The sequence below is a fragment of the Muntiacus reevesi genome, chromosome 12 (genome assembly GCF_963930625.1).
Source record: "Muntiacus reevesi chromosome 12, mMunRee1.1, whole genome shotgun sequence".
Taxonomy (NCBI): Eukaryota; Metazoa; Chordata; class Mammalia; order Artiodactyla; family Cervidae; genus Muntiacus; species Muntiacus reevesi.
In genome coordinates, this window is record NC_089260.1 from 55,273,227 (window position 1) to 55,279,226 (window position 6,000).

Sequence of the window (6,000 nt, forward strand, 5' to 3'; positions counted from 1 at the left end):
TTTCCTTCCTCTTCCAAAAACCTACTTGTTTGTAATGACCTTCACACATACAACTCTCGAATTGAGATAAATTTAGTTTTGTAGGAATAATATGTTAAATGATTTCTTGTGATATTTTGAACTGTTATAATTTTGCTAAAATACTTCTGAACTGGGTCCCTTTTCCAGTTATCATAAGACAACAAGGAAAGATTACATGATGTGAGAAGAAATAATAACCTTGAGGAATAGTAAAATTTAACATTGGGATGGAGGAAAGCAGACAAGGAGAACCAGATTCCCATCATAGAAATCAAGGCCATGGTTACTGGTAGGTGGATTTAGAAGAATGAGGTGACTGAACCTGTTTTTTAGGACAAAGTTGACTTCTGTTGAGCAACAGCACTTTCAGCAAGGGCTTGACATAGGAGCTACTGCTGTTCAGTAGCTAAGTTGGGTCCAACACTTTGTGATTCCATGGACTGCAGCACGCCCGGCTTCCCTGTCCTTCACTATCTCTGGGAGTTCACTCAAACTCATGTCCATTGAGTCAGTGATGCTATCCAACCACCTCATCCTCTGCCACCCCTTCTCTTGCCCTCAGTCTTTCCCAGCATCAGGCTCTTTCCCAATGAGTCGGCTCTTTGTATCAGATGGCCAACGTATTGGAGCTTCAACATCAGTCCTTCTAATGAATATTCAGAGTTGATTTCCTTTAGGATTGCCTGGTTTGATCTCCCTGCAGTCCAAGGGACTCTCAAGAGTCTTCTCCAACACCACAGTTCAAAAGCATCAATTCTTTGGCACTCAGTCTTCTTTATGGTCCAACACTTACATCCATACATGGCTACTGGGAAACCACAGCTTTGACTATCTGGACATTTGTTGGCAAAGTGATGTCTCTATGATGTAGGAGCTGTGCTTGGACTTTAAAGAATGAAGTCACTGGGCCAGGTCATTAGGGCAAAGTGGACATGCCTTTAGCAACAGCACTTTCAGCTTGATATAGAAGCTGTGCTTGGATTGTTAAGGCAGAAGGGAGAAGAAGAAACCTTCAGAGGAGGCGAGATCCACAGAAGTGTTTTGAGATTGCTGGTTTGGTTGAGTTTACTTTTAGGATAAAAGAAGTGAGTTTATCTGTGAAAGAAGCAAGAGGAGACAATGATGACTGGTGAAGTTTTAAGAACTTGTGAAAGAAATGAAAAGGAATGCCAAGGAAAGAGACTGTGGCCTTGGAGAGGAAGAACATCTCTTTCTGGATGTGGGCAGAGTGCAGGATAACTGCCATCACAGATGAGACTTTAAGTGGGAGGAATAGGGACTGGGGAGGTTCACATCTGTGGACTTCCACTTTCTTCTATTAAGAGAGATTGAGAGTAGGGGGTCTACAGAGTGAGGTGAGAGGTTAGAACCATTCTCCAGGGAAGCAAAAGGGAGCTGTCTACGACTGCATGGTATTGGTCCAATGCTGTGGGTTCTGTCTACAAAGCTGGGGACAAACCAGCCACAGACCCATACCAACAAAAGCTTCCCTCTGTGCATGGTAGCAACAGGAGTTCATGGTAGGCATGTTTAAAATACAATGGATTGAAGAAATTACAGAGGATCAGTTTGTTATACCAGAGGTGTTAAAACAAGATTTGAACTATGCTGAAATGCCTTATTTCAGACAGACAAGCCATGGAAAGATACCTATTAAAAGCATTCTTAAATAAATTCTGGAATTCAGTTCCCCAAATGAACATGGTCACAGCTCAGATCCAAACATCTTCCCTGCTCCTGGGAACCACAGAGAGTGACACAGAGAAAAGGGGATAGGGACCTTGTAAACCCCGTGGTCAGAGACACTAAGAGACAGAGAAAATGTACAGACTCCAAATGTCAGCAGTGATGCCTAATGACTGGAAGAGCTTGCCGGGAAAGAAAGCAGGGAGCCATGGCGGGTGGCTCAGGGGAGGACCTTGTCATGGTAGATACCAGAAGGACTTGCAAAAATACACGCTCTGAAGAGCAGGTGGCCATGCACAGGGCACAAATTGAGGATGAAACTCCTGAGAACAGGGCTGAGATCATACAGAGCTAAGCTTATAAGAGTTATGAGAAAGCAAAAGAGAACAGAAAGTGTTGAGGAGGGTCTATCCACTGCTGAGCTCGGAAAGCAGTTAAATGAGAGGGTCACCAGGTATGGGGTCAGGAAACACAGGACAGGCACAGAAGCCCCCTGATAAGCACAGAGAAATGAAGAACTTGCCTAGGGTCACACAGCTAAGTGACTGGGCCAGACCCAAGCCCTTAACCATTCTACTTCACCAGCTAGAATGGTGGTGATGTCAGGGAATACCCTACTCTTAGCTTCATGATTTCAAATGTTTAAATGCATTTTATCTAATTCACAAAAGTCAACCAAGAAAATTGCTGTGGGAGGCATTACTTGGTACAACATTAGGATAGTGTCATTGGGGATGGTTTTTAAAGGGAAACAGAAAGGTATCTGACAAAAATAATATGGTACCCAATGTTGATAGAAGGAGGTAGATACAGAGTGTACTTGGGCCTTATCTGGTGGCTCAGTGGTGAAGAATCCACCTCCCAGTGCAGGAGATGCAGGTTCACTCCCTGAGTTGGGAAGATACCCTGGAGAAGGAAATGGCAACCCACTCCAATATTCTTGCCTGGAGAATTCCACAGTTAGAGGAGCCTGGTGGGCTACAGTTCGTGGGGTTGAAAAGAGTTGAACACAACTTAGCAACTAAGCATGCATGCATTAAATGGGAGCAGACGCTCAGTTTATTTCTTTTATAAAAAATCCTTTAATATGAAAGAGAAAAATAAAATGTTATCCTTAGAGACCTATAAAAGGAACTATTGGCTACTTGAAAAAAAACAAGGTTCTATCTTTTTTAACCTAGAAAACAGTATAGAGAGCTTTGAAGTTAAAGCTATGGTAATAATATAAATTAAAATTTATTAGGCAAATTGATACATAAAGATAAATGAATTTCTCAGAAACCAGGAGAAAAAAAAATACATTGAAAATAACAAGACAAAGCAATGGGAGGCTCAGTCTGGGAAGTCTAGGAAGAGAAAAACATGGAAAATAGGATAAAAGTATCAACAATTTAGGAAACAAAACTTTCCAGATTGAAAAGATTTAGTATTGATTTCCCAGACAATGAATGAAAACACTACAAGAAGGCATATCACCACAAGATTTTGGAACAGTAGGGGCAATGAGAAAGTCCTGAAAACCTCCAGGAATTTTATTAAAAATCCAGATCACATACCAAAGATAAGAATCCTGGAAGATAATAGAGGCTACTACTTACAAAATTCTGAGGGAAAATCATTTCCAACTTAGAATTCTATACCCAGCCAAACTATCAACTGAATGGACAAGCTGACTAAAGACCTCTCCACACAGGCAAGGTCTCAAAATATTACTTCTGTGCACCTTTTCTCAGGAAACTACTTCAGGGTTTACTCCACCAAAAGCAAGTATATAAACCAAAGAAGAAGAAAAAGAAAACATAGGATCCAGGACATCAGTATAATACAGAGACAAAGGGCAAAGCTGATGGTGAGTAAAGATCACAAGCAGACTGGAACAGGTCTGAAGACTCAAAGACAATAAAGTAAATGAGTATCTGTGTTTGAATGGACTGAAAGAATACTTCCATAATTTGAAGAGTGTCTGGATTTAACTTAATGATGAGTACAGAGAAAACAAAGCAAATAAAACAGAAAGTTTATTTGCCTTTAGGGGGCATGAAATATTGGGCAACACAAGAAAAGCCAGGTTACATAAGAAATGATTCAGTTCAAAATAGCCTTGTAGAGTTCTAATGATGTAATGCAGTATGTTGATCTAATCAGAGCTATAACATAAAAATGATGAAAGGAAGAATGGAAAGGAATTATGACTATAGAGAACAGGAATAGGAGTGATCCTAATTTTCCAAAGAGAGAAGTCACTAAACAACAACTGAAACTAAACAAATCAAGAAGAGTCTACGTAAGCACACTATTTAGAGGTGTGGACTTAGACAACAAAATTGATAGCAAAAAGTTAAAAGTGGTTGGGAGACTCTAAGAGTTTGCATGACATCCTAGAGGGATTTGGGGGTGTGGGATGGGTGGTGGAAATAATTCTAGTGCAACTATTTGACTCTTTGATGTGCATGTATAACTGATGAAAATCAAGACTAAATTCAAAAATAAAAAGAAATTGAATGTGTGGCTAGGTCTTAGGAGAAGATGGATGATAGGGATATATATATATTTTTAAGGGATAGCGTGAACACAGTCCCCTACTACCACAAATTATGTGGTTGAGATTCCTACATTTGGGGAAGTCACAGGTCAGCACACCAGGAGTGCAATGGATGAGCCTCACCCTGGGAAAACCACCTTCCTGATCATGGTATCTCTCCTCCCAGGTAAGTATGACAGGGACATATTTTAATGTGGTTTTTCTATGAAAAGAATTTTAATAAACAATATCAAAGTGATTGAACTAAATATTTTTTGATTATGCTGATACACGTGCATCAACTCACTATAAGTAATCCATACTTTCTTTATAATAGAGTAATAAAACACTACAGTCTCCCCCAAAAGACTAAAAGAAAAACACAAGCCACCCATTCAGCTAAGGAAAGCAGAAGCAGCTGAGAAGGACTGAACTAAAGCAAGACGGCTTCCTGAACACTGCTGGATAGGGCATCAGATTACAAAAAGGGAAAACCTAAAGGTCTATGGAATAATAGAGTGCAGCCAGAAGAAATTTAAAGGGAAAGGAGAAAAAAAAAAAAACCTTGACAGAATAATGGCAGCCAATGCCAGAAGCCAGTCCTCTTTCAGAGGAGTCGAGTTACAGAACCTCCCTGGCTTCAGAACTGGAAGTAAACCTTGCCCCTTTTAGGAACGGTAAATCATATTAGAACACACTATACTGTCCATCTGACCAAATATTTGTCAAACACTCAGTAATTGTGACGTCCTTAAGAAATTTCAATTCTGCCACAAGATGAAGAGTAAGGATCTTTTTTAAAGACAGAAAAAATAACCTGTTTTCTCCCCTATTTCTCAAGTGAATGTCATGACAAGGGTCACACTGGTCTACTCTGGGTAGATCACGTGACCATCACTCATTGTCTCCTGGAATGTTTCTTTCCACAATTATTTCTGAATTTCCTGCTATCATGGATTTCCCTGGTGGCTCAGTGGTAAAGAATCTGCTTGTCAATGCAGGAGTTGCGGGTTCCATCCCTGGGTAGGGAAGATCCCCTGGAGAAGGCAATGGCAACCCACTCCTGCATTTTTACCCGGGTAATCCCATGGACAGAAGAGCCTGGCAGGCTATAGTCCATGGGGTCACAGAGAGTCGACATGACTTAGCATCCAAACAACAACAGGTCCACTATCCAGTATTGGTTTTAATTTAGATTTAGATTTAATTTAGATTTGAGGACAACTTCTAGATTACATTTATCAGCATTCTTCCCACTGTCCATATTTTACAGATTTCTCCTTAGGCAACAAAAATCTAATTTTAAAGAAGTTTTTTTTTTTTCCTAATTCTCTGAAGAGGGTTCCAGAGTCAGATCTTTATTTGGAACTCACAAGCGGGCAGGCACCTGATGAGAGTAGAGGGAACCCCATGATCGGTGTTTTATTTGTGAAACTGAAAATGAAAGTCACTCAGTTGTGTCAGACTCTTTGCGACCCGGTGGACTATACAGTCCATGGAATTCTCCAGGCCAGAATACTGGAGTGGGTAACTGTTCCCAACCCAGGGATCAAATCCAAGCCTCCTGCATTGCAGGCGGATTCTTTACCAGCTGAGCCATCAGGGAGGCCGGTACAGAGGCTCAAAGACCGCATGGAAGAGACCACTAAAGAAGCTGGGGCTGTTATTAACAGCTGGCCCCCACCCACAATCCCTCTGCCTCTCCCCATCAAAAGGACACAACCGCAACCAGGAACAAAATGACTTCTCCTTAACTGGGAGGAACTGTTCAA

General features: G+C 41.0%; 1 non-coding gene across 1 annotated transcript; it reads right to left on the reverse strand.

Moving 5' to 3' along the window:
- Window positions 1–4,261: 4,261 nt before the first annotated feature.
- On the reverse strand, window positions 4,262–4,423 carry LOC136145321 (U1 spliceosomal RNA). Its single transcript, XR_010658764.1, has one exon. It is a non-coding gene; the product is annotated as a U1 spliceosomal RNA (small nuclear RNA).
- Between the last annotated feature and the right edge of the window lie 1,577 nt (window positions 4,424–6,000).